We start from the raw sequence: 16,062 nt of genomic DNA, 5'->3' as shown, positions 1-16,062 counted from the left end.
TTCAAAGGAGTCATGCTCTCTGATTCCTCTCTGTATCCATTTTCCTTTACCTGAAAGGCTATTTCCCATTTCCTCATCACCTTCCTGTTGTGCCATTTGTCCACTAACTCTTATTCATCCCAAGGTCTCACTTTGAAAGCCACTCCCATAGGGAAGTCTTCCTTGACTAAAGAAGACTTTAGACCACCCAGACCCTAGACTACAGGAGTTATATCTGACATCTGGATGTGCCCGTTTTACCTGTTTTTTCTTATTTTGACTTCTCTAATTGTGTAACTTTCCTATTGGACTGAAAGTTCCAGGTCAAGGTCTGAGTTTATTTTTTCTACGATTTTATTAGCACTGCTCAGGGTGTTTTGAATAGTACTCAAGAAGTACTTGTGGAAGAGAAAAGAGAAAGAAGGAATGAAAGGAGGTGGGAAGGAAGAAGGAGAAGGAAGGCAGGCATTACTTTTTGGTAAGATTTCAGAATACATCAACAACGAGCTTGTGGTATTTGTTACATACTGACTGCCCAGACTGACGAGCTGGTATCCCAGTAGTTGGATCAACACCCCTTCCCCCCTCACTTTTCCACACATGCTCTCTACAAGCTGTGTGCTTGGCCAAAGAGAATGCTTCTGGGAGGGGAAAGCGCCTCCTCATACATGTCTGTGAATCCATGTCCTCCTTGGCTTCACTAATCAGGGTTTCATTTCTCCATTATGGGAAATGTAGTTGTAATATCCTGATGAAAGTGACTGCCAAGTACATAAACAACACAGATTTTGACAGACGAGAGAAAGGGAGAGGGACAGGGGAAAAGAGAAAGACACACACAGAGAATGATGAAGACGGCTTTGAGTCTTCTAGATTCTTACTGAAATGGAGAACATGAAGACAGGACCTGGAAGACATTTATCTTGATGTACAAATGAAATTTTGAGATAAAAGGAATGATGATTCAAGAAACCCAGTGAATCTGAAGTCAGAAGTGACTCAAGTTGGAAACCTGGTCTCTGACGGATTACAGCTCAACCCAGGTTGTGACTGATAAGGCATCAGGCTTCCCAGCTGGCACTAGTGGGAAAGAAGCTGCCCGCCAATGTAGGAGACTTAAGAGATGCAGGTTCGATCCCTGAGTTGGGAAGATCCCCTGGAGACATGAGCGGCAACCCACTCCAGTATTCTTGCCTGGAGAATCCCATAGACAGAGGAGCCTGGCGGGCTACAGTCCATGGGGTCTCAAAGAGTTGGACATGACTGAGGCAACTTAGCACAAATACTGGTTAAAAAAAAAAAAAAAAAAGAACAATGAGGAGAAAGGTAAAGTGAAAGAATTCTGCTATTTTTCCTAGCTTGAGTATAACCGAGAATCTTACATGCTGGTATTACTGAGGCTAATTGATGGAAGGCAGAAAATAAGGAAAAAAGAACTCCTGAAACATACTGCCTCTTTATGGCTACCAAACTAGAAATGATTCATGTTCGTAGTCTGGGCCCTTGTCACCTGGCTCTGCACACACCTTCTTCTGTAAGTTAACTGCTCAATGCTCTTTGAAACAGAATGGTACAAGTCCTGTGTTCAGCTCCTCTGCTGGCCGGGCTCACCACTGATAGCCCTGTGCTGTAGATGGGGTCTGCTGAGACTTCTGTGACCTCTCCTTGAGATTCGGTCCCTTTCTCCCTTCCTTGCTGTGGGCTTTTTTCTCTGCTTTGCGTGGTCCTCCCTGGAGATTGTGGCAGCATAATCAAAGGAGAGGAAACGTAAGCCAGACAGTTTAGTGATGATCTGTAGCTCTTATAAAACCATTTCTCTAAGGAAGGAGACGCTAATGAATTGTTGCCATAAGGGCTCAGGATTATCTGTGATTCCTAATTATTCCAACTACCCAGAACATTTTTGCCATACAAATTAAGACCTGCCTACATGGTTTGGATAATTGAGATCAGGTTCCTGATTTGCTGAGTAATTAAAAGCACAATTGATCCTTGAATCTCTAACTGTGTATGTACCCATCTCCTTTATTAGATATCTTTTTACATCTAATGCATATGGTCAATGTTTAAGTAGGAATCCTGTTACCTTTATTTTCCTCTATGGATCAATGAAACTCTCTAAGTAATAGTATACTAGGGTCAAATCCTATTTGCATTAATAAAACTGAAGCCAACTTTTTAAAATGCCAGCAGAAGAATGCATGTTTTGACTAGTTTTTATTGTCAACTGATTGGGGTTTAAAAAAAAAAAAAAGCTTTTATTTTTAAACGGCAATTATCTTTGCATTTACATATCGCCACTTTGTGAGGGAGTATGCAGTGATAGGTTATTCTTTCATTGTTATTCATGAGATCCTGTCGCCAAGTCATAAAATTGTAGAATGAGTTGCCCTAAATTGGGATTAGAGTGTAGCAATCAGTCATTGCCTCTGGAATGCAATGAGGCCCCAGTGATGCAAAGCTATAGTCTCTGACAGCACATTTATTTTTTAAAGAAGTTGGATCGGAGAGGGCAAACTGGAGGTGAGAGGAAAAGTTCACCCAGAGAAAACATGGGAACTCTTTAAAACTATTTCAGAGAAGGAAGACTGGAAACAGTGAAAATCAAAGAAACAGAAGTGGTCCTAGTCCTTCAGAAACATTTAGGGAATCCACTTTTAATCCACAAAGTAGGTTGAACTTAAATTGTAAAAAGCACTAAAATTCCTATTGGAGCACTCTACACACAAGCTACCTTAAAAATAAGTAATATTCCTACAGTGTGAGAGAAAGAGTGTAAGCATGTACTTGGCCTTCTGCCTCACCTCAGGTAAGATAACTTTTGCTCAGCTTGGAAGATAGGTAGAACGCATGACTCTCGACTCTCAGAAAATCAAAATTTCCTGTTGATATTTCTGTCCTCCTCCCTTGCCCTCATTGGCATGGTGACCAGATTTAGCTATTGGAGGAAAGAAATATGTGTGAAAATAGGAACAGGTAAATAGTTATGCGAAAATAATATCCCATTTTTCTGAAACTATATACTGAATAATAAAAAGCAAAACATAAAATAGATTTGTATACAAATAGAGGGAGAATAAAATTATGTGCTATAATTTTCTTCAAGTAGGTTTTGTTTCTAAAATCCCCTGGAAATGTCCAAGAGTTCGATGGAAACTACTCTGGATACACAGAGCTTTCCTTTCTGTTTCACAGTGACTTAAGTATCCCTTCAGACATTTATTTTTGTTCTACATTTTCCTTTCCCTAGCATCCTAAAATAAAGTGACCCAGTGTCCCAACTGGGAATTCTCTGGTCATTACTCCAGAAGACTCTTAATAATCAATTACTCTGTCCTTGTCAAGCTATGGATAGGATAACTAAAGCTGTTTTGCAAAGAGTTATTTCCTAGAATTTCTCTATCGACAGGGATAGCTAGAATTGGATATTTTAATCCGACAGGAAACATTTCAGGTAGGATTAATAGCTATCCTGTCTCTTTGGGAAAGTAGCCCGTTATAGATACAAATGCCTAGATTTGTCCATTTTCCACCCAGGCGGCACAAGGTGCAGAGTGACCATCAATAAGAGGGGGCTACATGAATTAGGAGAAGGCACTGGCACCCCACTCCAGTACTCTTGCCTGGAAAATCCCATGGATGGAGGAGCCTGGTAGGCTGCAGTCCATGGGGCCACGAAGAGTAGGACATGACTAAGCGACTTCACTTTCACACATTGGAGAAGGAAATGGCAGCCCACTCCAGTGTTCTTGCCTGGAGAATCCCAGGGATGGCAGAGCCTGGCGGGCTGCCATTTATGGGGTCGCACAGAGTCGGACACGACTGAAGCGACTTAACAACAGCAGCAGCAGCACATGAAATTAAAAGACGCTTACTCCTTGGAAGGAAAGTTATGACCAACCTAGACAGCATATTAAAAAGCAGAGACATTACTTTGCCAAAAAAGGTCCTTCTAGTCAAGGCTATGGTTTTTCCAGTGGTCATGTATGGATATGAGAGTTGGACTGTGAAGAAAGCTGAGCACTGAAAAATTGATGCTTTTGAACTGTGGTGTTGGAGAAGACTCTTGAGAGTCCCTTGGACTGCAAGGAGATCCAACCAGTCATCCTAAAGGAGATCAGTCCTGGGTGTTCATTGGAAGGACTGATGCTGAAGCTGAAACTCCAATACCTTGGCCACCTGATGCAAAGAGTTGACTCATTGGAAAAGACCCTGATGCTGGGAGGGCTTGGCGGCAGGAGGAGAAGGGGACAACAGAGGATGAGATGGCTGGATGGCATCACCGACTCGATGGGCATGAGTTTGAGTAAACTCCGGGAGTTGGTGATGGACAGGGAGGCCTGGCGTGCTGCGATTTATGGGGTCGCAAAGAGTCGGACACGACTGAGCGACTGAACTGACTTCCTGACAAGCTTAGATATTATTACCACTAAATGCAGATCTATGCTTCAGCTAAGCAAAGATGGGCCAGTTACCACCTAAATTACTAGCAACTAAATTACTAATAACTAATTAGTAATTACTAATAATTACTAAATTACTAATAGTTAATTTCAATTAAGAATGGATACCCTAAAAAAAAAAAAAAAAAAAGAATGGATACCCTGACCTTCTGAATGTGCTAAGTTGCTCTAGTTGAGTCCCATTCTTTGCAACCCTATGCACTATAGCTCTCCAGTCTCCTCTGTCCACGGGATTCTCCAGGCAAAATACTGGAGTGGGTTACCAGGCCCTCCTCCAGGGGATCTTCCCAACCCAGGGATCAAACCTACATCTCTTACGTCTCCTGCATTAGTGGGCAGGTTCTTTACCGTTAGTGCCACTTACACCAACCTAAAACTTTAGAGGTAATTTAAGACCATAAAATGGGTCTTTGTATAGGAAAAAGATATTTGCTACTCCATAGATGATTTGGATTCTTTACAGAGTTAGATGCTTGCTACTTGTGTTCTGGTCCCAACACTGGTAGAGTGTTGGCTGCTATGGTAAATAAAAGATACAGTAAAGAAGAAGTTTCTATCACTTGCTGTAGTCTATATGATAGATTTTGCCTTAAAAAAATAAGGTGAATCCCCCCTTTCTTTTTTTTGCGATTTATTTCAGTACGTACTCTTCTGCAAAGCAAAAATGGTGATGTAGCATGGGGAGACTGGTGTTGTCAATTTTTTAAGGAGGAGGAGCTTAGAGAAGAATTCTAGGTGAGTAATAGTGCCCCACTCTTGTAAGCTGCAAACAAAATGATCTAGAATTATGCACTCTTACCCACAAAAAGGGAAAATAATATGATGTAACCCACAATGTCAATCACTTTAACAACCTGAAGGCAAATGACACGATGCATGCCCTGCTTTCCACCCAAGTTAAGGAATCATGGCAATCTGTTCCCGCCTCCACAGAGCAATTGCTGCAGTCACTGATCACACCTGCTGAACGGTGACAAGGGGAAGACACCAGTTCCCCACTCTCTTCTGAATAATGAAAACAAGTAGAGAGATGGCACTCTTTGGCAGTCAGTTTCCTTTGGGGAAGGGAAGGAAAGGGAGGAAAAGCAACCTGTTTCTTCTCCTTTTGTGTGTTTTTGTGGGTTTTATCTTCAAAGATGGCTTAGAGTCAGTTCTGCTTAATTTCCTCTGAAATGCTTGGCAAATGGATATCAGCCACACGCTGATACGTAGACTGTAGCTCAGACCTGCAATGCAGGAGACCTGGATTCGATCCCTGGGTCAGGAAGATCTCCTGGAGAAGGGAATGGCAATCTATTCCAGTATTCTTGCCTGGAGAATCCCATGGACAGAGGAGCCTGGCGGGCCACAGTCCGTGGGGTCTCAAAGAGTCGGACATGACTGAGCAACTAACAGTACTGCTAAACAAGCACACCACCACCAGCAAGACCTTTGATCATTAAAGTAGCCCAGTAATTCAGGTGGTTGTAGGTATGCTGAGTATTTTCTTTTCTGCCTGATGCTTAATTCATTTGCTCATTCATTCAGTCACTTATCACCAACAATTTTGGTATCTTCATAAAGGGTTAAGTATGAAATGTAGCAAATTGATATATTTTCTCCAATTTCCATCTTTTATTTACCTACTTACTCCTCTCCCCTTGGTTATCCTCTGGATAAGAAGAATTAGCTAACATATTATTTATGTGTTTTTATATGTTAATTTATCCAACGAACTTTAACTAAGCACCTAGTACTCACTAAACTCTGAGCTAAGAACTGCAGGGAATACAATGATAATTAAAACCTGGTCCTTGAGGAATTGCAGACTACTGACTTCCAGCAAACAGACTACTTATCTTTTATATTCTTTGGGGTAGAAGAAATATGGAGAATCTTCCCTCATTGCAAAATCATTGGGCCACCTGATTTTAATTTTCAAGAAGCTGCCATCAGGAAAATCCATTATATCTCTCTAAAAAATATGATCTTTCTGCAACAGTGTAAACTGTCTTGGCTCCTTGTCTTTACTTCCTCACCTTTTGGTAAGTCCTCAACTCCTGATATTGGACTTCTGTCTCGGTTACTACAGGTAACTCTCCTTACCTGGGCCATCAGTGACCTTCAGACCCAAGTCAAAGAAACAGAAATGAGAGAATGCATGGCATGTGCATTTATCCTTATTTATTTTACAAATGTATACTGGGTATCCACCATGGGCCAAGAGCTAGGCATGTTGAGGGAACTCTGACTAAGCCTCTATTGAGAGAGGTTTTTCTTACAAGGCTTCAAGTCTCTTGAGGGTAAGAACTTTGTCTTAGCTTTATCCCTAGAATTTTATAATACTTTTCAGGTCTTATCTGAACTGCTGTGCTGTATTTGATGGAAGAAATTTCTCCCTCTTTGAAGCTCCTCCCTTCCCTAAAGCATTGGTGAAAAGTGAAGTGAAAGTGAAGTTGCTCAGTTGTGTCCGACTCTTTGTGACCTCATGGACTGTAGCCTACCAGGTTCCCCTGTCCATGGGATTTTCCAGGCAAGAATACTGGAGTGGGTTGCCATTTCCTTCTCTAAGAGGTCTTCCTGACCCAGGGATTGAACCCAGGTCTCCCGCATTGTAGGCAGACGCTTTACCGTCTGAGCCACCAGGGAAGCGTTGGTAGTTACATTCTAATGTGGTTTACTTGTTTCTTACGTAGCCACTCCTTCCTAGTGTCATAAGGCCCTAATGAGTAAGGTTGTCTTTGCGGTGCTCCTCAAGCGGTTGAGACTAAGGTTATTGTCGACCAAGTTCAGCTCAGTTCAGTCGCTCAGTCATGTCCGACTCTTTGTGACCCCATGAACCACAGCATGCCTGGCCTCCCTGTCCATCACCAGCTCCCAAAGTTCACCCAAACCCATGTCCATTGAGTCGGTGATGCCATCCAATCATACCATCCTCTGCCATCCCCTTCTCCTCCTGCCTTCAATCTTTCCCAGCATCAGGGTCTTTTCAAATGAGTCAGCTCTTCACATTATGTGGCCAAAATGCTGGAGCTGAAGCTCCACCATTAGTCCTTCCAACGAATATTCAGGACTGATTTCCTTTAGGATGGCCTTGTTGGATCTCCTTGCAGTCCAAGGGACTCTCAAGAGTCTTCTCCAACACCACAGTTCAAAAGTATCAATTCTTCGGTGCTCAGCTTTCTTTATAGTTCAACTCTCACATCCATACATGACCACGGGAAAAACCATAGCCTTGACTAGACAGACCTTTGCTGACAAAGTAATGTATCTGCTCTTCAATATGCTGTCTAGGTTGGTCATAACTTTCTTTCCAAGGAGTAAGCGTCTTTTAATTTCATGGCTGCAATCACCATCTGCAGTGATTTTGGAGCCCAGAAAAATAAAGTCAGCCTCTGTTTCCACTGTTTCCCCATCTGTTTGCCGTGAAGTGATGGGACCAGATGCCATGATCATAGTTTTCTGAATGTTGAGCTTTAAGCTAGCTTTTTCACTCTCCTCATTCACTTTCATCAAGAGGCTCTTTAGTTCTTCTTCACTTTCGGCCATAAGGGTGTTGTCATCTGCATATTTCAACCAAGAAGGATGATTAAAATCAGTTTCTAGGAGAAGGAATGAACCGAGTTCAAATCTGGATAAAGCTAAGATTTTATGACTAAAGAAAGGTAAAGTGGAAATACCAATACCAGAGGTGGGTTTGATGCTGACTTTATAGAATCAAATGTGTACGGGCTGTGGGAAAGGACCATGGTGGCTTTCAGAAGCAGAAACTTTTAAAATTCTCCAAACACAAGTGGTTCAGTGTTATCAGTCAGAGTATAGCTGGGGTACATCTATAAATAAATTTACAATTTATCACAAATAAATAAAACTTGTCCCTGGTATGGTAAATACCTACTCTTTAAATTTTTTTTTTAATTTTTTCAATTTAAATTTTAATGAGTGCTCTTTTTTAATGAGTGCTTCTTCTTCTCTGCAGAAAGGTTAGAATTTACATGTATTCCATTCTTTACTCTCTACACTTTTATTAAAATTTTCAAATCACTTTCACTTTTATTTTATTCTATGTTTTGGCCACACTGTGTGACATGTAGGATCTTAATTCCTGGCCAGGGATTGAACCTCCACCCCCTGCATTGGAAGCGTGGGGCCTTTACCACTGAGCCACCAGGGAAGTCCCTACCCTCTACTCTTTTATATATACCTCCAGTGAATTTTGAACAATTTTGTCCACATTCCCAGTTTTGATTAAACATAATATATCAATAAGTCTCAATACATGTCTCTCATGAACTTCTTTATCATCTTGTAGTTACCCTCTTTTCTATGGATATCCATTACCATGCTTCCACATGTAATTATTTAACCAATATTAAATATTGGACACAACAACAAATGAGACAGACATAATTCTTGTTCTCGTGAAGCTAAATCTGAAGGGACATCATGCTGTGTAGTGAAAGATCAGTAGTTCCCCCAGCATGGCTAATAATGTGGCTGGTACATAGTAAGTGCTCAATAAAAAATTGTACTATGAGTGAATAAATGGGTACATACGCCATGCTGTCTCTCATCTCTGTGCCTTTGACTGTATACTTTCCTTGTCTGGAATGCTCTGTCCATACCTTCAGTAAGTGGTACAGTTCATTTGATTCCTTCTTGATGCCATTGTCTCTTTGGCCTTTTCAGTACACTCCAGGCAATCTAGATGCTTCTTTCTCTGTGATCCTGATAATCTCACTCACATTTCAAACACCAGGATACAAACACCAGGATAACGTTAGTTGCCTTCACATGTGGTAGTTAATTGCTTGTGAGCCAGAACCATGTCTCTTTCAGGTCTCTCTCTAGTATCCAGTACAAGGGCTGGTTCACAGTAGTTGGTCAGTGAATACGAATTAGTAAGTGGGAAGAAATGAATGAAGTAAATTCCATGGACTGAGGAGCCTGATGGGCTGCGGTCCATGCAGTCACAAAGAGTCGGACACAACTGAGCGACTAAGCACAGCTCACCAAATCATTTTGCATCCAAGGCTTGACATGCTTTGATCCCAAATTTCCACTTATGTATCTCCCATTTCTCCATGTATCAACTAGGATCCAGCCAATGTATTGGTCTTACATGCGTCTGTCAATTTCCCATCTTTATGCCTTTTACATATTGTTGCCTATAAGTAAATGCATCTTCTACCTCTTCTATTGCTACTAACCACTCAGGCTTCAAAGCCCCTCAAATGCTGACCTCCTTCCCTACTTTCATCACACTCCTCACATTCCTGACTCACCAAACACCTCCTTCTTCTTAGCATATTTCCCACCTCCCTGTATGAAATTACCTCATCTTCCCTTGAAGTACTGTCACACTTTTCCTATTAGGCCAAAATGAATTCTCTCTTCTATTAGAGTTTAGGTTCTTATTATACATTCCATAATAAATTATAAGGACTCTGAATAGGAGAAATTGAGCCTTGCAAAGAAAAATCACATCATATTTACTCAAGTTGTCTTTATGCACTAGCTTCTTCTTAAATACAGGTAGACCATTTGCAGGAGACCTGGGTTCTATCCCTGGGTAGGGAAGATCCTCTGGAGAAAGGAATGCCTACCAGTTTTCTTGCCTGGAGAATTCTATGGACAGAGGAGCCTGGCCAGCTAGAGGCCTATAGGGTCTCAAAGAGCTGGACACAACTAAGAAATTAGCACTGTCCCTTTCAGACCATTTGGACAGGTAGCATCTCTTTCTCTCTCTGACAGGCATGTGCTTTATAGGAATGCAGGTCAAAACAAGGGAGAAAGAATTTCTTTTGATAAATTCTAGAGAATACAATCTTTATTCCTTTCTCTGACACAATTGTCAAGCTCATAAGTAGGTGACCCTGCAGCAGCCATGAAAGCATGTCATCTTGGCATTTCAAATACCAAGAATAAAGAGAAGATTCTGAAAAAACAAGGTCACACACAGAGGACAGAGAACCAAAATGGCACTGGTATACTCAACGGCAACATAATCACACAGAAAACCACAGGGCAATAAAATTCTTAGGGAAGAAGAGATCCCCCCTAGAGTTCTGTACTGAAACAGAACTATCAATAATTTGAATAAAGAAATTTCCAAGGATGCAAAATCTCAAACTTTATACACCATGCATCTTCTTGCAGGAATTTCCTAGAGAATGTGCCTTATTTAACAAGGGAATACGGTAAGGAGAAGAAAGATATAGAATCCAAGAAACAGGAAAACTACCATAGCAGAGAGTGAGAAAATAGCAAGCTAATGACAAAGGATGATAACCACGACAAAGGGGATTGAAAGAACTACCAGTTCATGTTGGAGTAACAACATGGAGAACTCAAGGAGGGACAGCTCCATGAGTTACAAAAGGAAACGACTAGATGACTGGACAGATTTCGTGATTAAACTCTTGTCCTGGTAATTATTTTCCAAAGCCATTCATGGAACTAAGAAGGTTTGGCCATAGGTCCAAATGAATCCAAGTAAATGGGAAACCATCGATGATCAATTCTAGAAAAAGACACTACGAAAAGTTTATATAGGACAACAAAAGTAACTGTAATACACTGCTCAACAGAGAACTGTTTTTATATAGTCATAATCAAGAAAGCAACAAATAACAATCAAAATGTATAACTAGGTTTAAAGAATGAAGGAGAGTAAGCGGGTGTATATTAGAAAAATTCTAATGTTCTACATTAGGAAGTCAGTGAATGATGTTTTAAATTAGTGAATCAAAAGATAGCTAGCTACATGCTGTAGAAATATGGAGGTAAATACCAGATGAGATAGCAAAGAGTAGAACTAGCCACCTTTGGCAAGCAGGATGAGGGTAGAGGGGAGGAAATCGGGAGCAGGGGATGCTATTATTTGTTATAAAGCTACTATCCTATGAGACTACACATGTGTACTGCTTTGATACAAAAAGAATCTAAATAAATATACCCTTGGACCCAGTAAACTTTTGGATATGGACATAAAATTTGACAATATGTATAAGGTGGTGGCATAGTGGTAAAGAATCCGCTTGCCAATGCAAGAGACGCAAAAGACACGTGCTCAGTTCCCGGGTAGGGAAGATTCCCTGGAGTAGGAAATGTCAACCCACTCCAATATTCTTGCCTGGAAAATTCCATGGACAGAGGAGTCTGATGGGCTACAGACTATGGGGCTGTGAAGAGTTGGACATGACTGAGGACACATGCTTGGTTTATCACAGCTTTCTTCTTCTGCCAATGCAGAATCAACGAATTTTTATTTTATGGAACCTTCTAGCCACATTAATGCAATAGTTTGTATTTAATATGTGGATCACCATTAAAGGGTCTAGGAAGGGCACTTGACATTAGGGTTTGATGGCGGTATATAAACAGGATATGCCTTAGAATTCTTTGTCTTTAGTTCATTATCTTGCCCAGCTACACAACCTCAGGAAGATTGCTTACCTTCTCGAGTTTTCTCAAACACAAAACCAGGATAGTAATACCTATATCATAGGGCTTTTTAGTACTAATACTCCACTTGCTATGATAACAGTTGACAGTTTTCATATTGCTGTTAGTGCTGGTTCTTCCAGCATGCCTGTTTGAAAGCTGACTTACATATTTTAAATTCTTGGATATCAGGAAAGGATCAAGTTTTGATCCCACAACCTACTGGAAGTGTGACCTTGGGTAAGTTCACTTAAATTCTCTTAACCTGATTTTTCTCATATGTGACACAGGGAGAGAAATGGTGCTGATATCAAAGGATCGTTATCAGGAATGAATGAGATAATACTTGCAAAATTTAGCAGATATTCTGACAAAACCTCAATGTACAGTAGTTATTTTATTTTTTATGTTATCTTTGCATATCATAGATCAGCTTCCTGCTCTGTCGTATCACTAGGGATGCAAATAATTTGCCAGAAACTCTAAGAACTTTCAAGTTGAAAGGTACCTGAGCTATCAGGCAACTAAAGACTTCAAGTCATGCTTTTTGGGGTCTTTTAATTTAATTAGTTTTAAACTTTAAGCTTGAAAAACTAGGTTCAACAAAGAAGAGAGAGTGTAGCGAAATGACATTCCAACCTGTCTCAGGAAAAGCCAAATTTTAGATTCTTTGGAATAAAATGGGCCTTCACTGTTTACAAGGTTATTTCTGTGATGTAAAAATTCTCTTCATAATTTTCACTACTGCATCATGTTTTTCTTCTATGTCCCCCTATTGAATCTTGGCTGCCTCAATCAGACAGAAAATAAGCATGCACCTTTTTCTTTGCATCTATAATGGAAATCTTAGCAGTAGACAGTAGCCCATTAGATGCAAGTCACACTTGTTTAAATTAGCGGAGTTGAGTGCTTCTTTGCCCTTAAGTGTATACACGCTCTTTCATCACTTAATGGGCTACACAGCTCTTAAACACGCCAGCAGCACAGCATCACCTTTGCATGTCAGAAATGCAACTTCTCAGACGTATTCTACACCTCTTGAACCAGAAAGTCTGATTCTTCAGGGGCTCTGCAATCTGTGTTGTAAAGAGCCCTCCAGGTGATTCACATACATACTGAATTTGACAACAGCTGGCCTAGATCTTTCCAAACATAATACCAGGAAAAAAAAAATACAAAATGATAGCAATGCATTTGCACATGCCATGAGTAGCAGGTCAGCTATATTCAACTGTTCCTTCCAGGAAACCTCACTGGAGATCTCCTCCATGCCAGGCACTGTAATAGTCACTGAGTATTCAAGATGAATTTATCAGGGGAGAGCAAACATTTGCCAGGATACATCAAACACAGCCTATTGGACTCACTAATTGCTTTCTTGTAAATGTGGATGCATTATCAGGCCCTCTAGAATTATTTCCTGGGCTGTAGCTTTCTTATTTAAATCATAATGGTTTCTGATGTCTCATGTCTCTTCTTGAGAGCTTATATATTGTATATAAACTCACTTGTCTTATTGAATGTTTTACACAGAATTTGGTTATAAAATAGGTAATCTTCCTTTTTATCCAAGTAAAGCAAATACCTAACAGCAAATTATCTTTGCCCTTACATGTTTTTAAATTGTAGATGATTATAGCTGGGGTGTTTGTGATCCTTCACAACATATAATTCTAAACGTACACCCTTATCTCCAGTCATCAGAGAGTCCCTGAAAATACTTTTTTTTATCGCTCTGGGTTGCTAACCAGGGCCTCAGCATTCCCAAGACCTTAGTGAGTTAACTAATACACTGTTACCACTCCCTAGCCCGCATAAAGTCAGTTTTCAAGGCCTCAATTTTAATAAAGGATTAAAATCCAAGTAGATTCATTTTAAAGCAGGAAAATAAAATAATAGAATATGGGTTATAGAGGAGGGAAGACAGGAGGTGGAAGAGAGAGAGGCAAAGAAATAAGCATAATCGGCATTTTAATGGGAATAAGTAAACAGTCTGCACTATAATAAATCTCCTGGGCATTTGATCCCAGTAAACCATCTTAATCCTTAGGGCTATTCTGGCAGCAAGAGATAACTATTGTGAAACCAAAACGTATTTAGCATAAAACTCACATTCCAATGTTTACTGTGTATCTGCTTTTAAAAAATAAATGGAAAATCCAAACTTCTTTGAAGTGGTTTAAGGGGAAACAGCCTCTTAAGGCTCCTTCTGTGTGTCACCCAGCACCTGCCTGTCAAAGCCAACACTCGAATGCCCACTGGCCAGGGAACCGGAGGCCTTGTTAACCGAGGCCCTTAAATCCACTCTTTTATCTACACATTGTTTGACTGACTTGAGCTGCGGAAAATTTCCCTTGTTTGTGTACATGCAGAGGGCTTTTTGGTAAGGGTATGACTTCCTGGAATCTCATTTTCAGAGGTTAACAAAGTTGACTTCAGTAGATCAACAGTCTCATCTCAGTAGACTTATGTGATGGAAATATCAAAGTCACAAGTCAATGCTGACATATAAAATCCTTGAATTTAAAAAGACAAGAATTATTTTTCAGTGTTAACTATGACTGAAGAGTGATTCAACTTTTTGTTTCTCCTTTTCTCCCCCAATAGCCCACCAACTTCTCTTATACCAAGTATTCTTCAAAACACACACTTGCCAGCTATTGCAACATAACATCAACCTGTCTAATTATAAAAACTATTGCCCAGAGTGATGTTAGTAAGAGGCAAAATAGATGATTCTCAACTTAATCCACCCTCACAGAAAGAGCAGCTCACAACTATTCATAAATAAAACACCTTTGTGAAGATTTCAAAACCCAGGGGTGAGGTTAAAGCACCCCATTGGACCACAAAAGAAAAAAAGAGAGAGAGAGAGAGAGGAGAAGAAAAGACATGTTAGAAGGTAAGAGAAGTGGCTTCACTCTGACTGCAAGACCATTCCCCCAGGTTGGTGCAGCCCCACACTGAGGGGGTCCCTCTGGATACACAGTTCCTCCACTGGGAAGAGAAGAGCTCCAGGAGACACGCAGCTTCTCCAGCACTGCGGGGTGCTTTCAGGGAGACACACTTATGTACTGCCTGACATTCATCAGTTTGAACTCAGCTAGAGAAGAAATGGGATGGGTCTCACAGCTATGTGCTTATGGATCTTGGAAGACCACATTCCTGCTGCTGGGGTGCCCAACTGCAAATCCCAACTGGTGGGTCTGCTCTTCTGCAGAACTAAACTGGTGGCCCCATCTGGCCAGGAAGGGCAGTTACCAGATCAGCCTTGTTTGAATCCACAGCAGACAGCTTGTTTTATCCAGAAAGCACAGTCTAGAGACCCACATGGACAAGAAAGCAAGACAATGGCCCAGGCCAACTACTAAGCATAGCCTTTAGCCCTGGCAAACCAGGAAGTCTGGTCAGAGATTCCAGGCAACATCACAGCACTTCTACAGGCTGAACTTGGACAGGAAGCAAGTCTCTGGCCCTGCCAAACTGCTAAAGATATGCTCCAGCCCTTTCCAACCAGGAAGCCTGGCCAGGGACATCAAGCAGCTCTATACTACATCCTGTGTCCCACCAGGGTAGGGAGCAAGTCAGCAATTCCACCGTCAGCTAAGACAGGTTGGAAGGAAGAGGGGAGTATGCGTATTCTTTAAATATGCAAAGAGTGATGCAAATAAAGATGATCATGAAGAATCAGGTACACATGATATCACCAAGGGAAACTAACAAAGCTTTAATAACAGACGCTAAGGGTCTAACAGACCCTAAGTTACTAAGGGCTTTCTGGATAGCTCAGTTGGTAAAGAATCTGCCTGCAATGCAGGAGATCTCCATTTGATTTCTGGGTCGGGAAGATCCCCTGGAGAAGGGAAAGGCTACCCACTCCAGTATTCTGACCTGGAAAATTTCGTGGACTATACAGTCCATTGGGTCGCAAAGAGTCAGACATGACTGAGTGACTTTCACTTAACAGACCCTAAAATAATGGAGATCTATGAACTGTCTGACAAATAATTTAGAATAATCCTCCTAAAGTAATTCAGTAAATTAAAAAAAACAAAGACAGACAATGAGACAAAATTAGGAAAGCAACACATGAACAAAGTGAGAGTTCAACAAAGACACAGAAAGGATAAAAATTAAAAGAAAATGAAATCCTAGATACAATGACTAAAGAATTAAACTTGGCCAAGCAGAAGAA

This window comes from Cervus canadensis, chromosome 6, assembly GCF_019320065.1.
Source record: "Cervus canadensis isolate Bull #8, Minnesota chromosome 6, ASM1932006v1, whole genome shotgun sequence".
Taxonomy (NCBI): Eukaryota; Metazoa; Chordata; class Mammalia; order Artiodactyla; family Cervidae; genus Cervus; species Cervus canadensis.
This window is presented reverse-complemented; position numbering follows the sequence as displayed.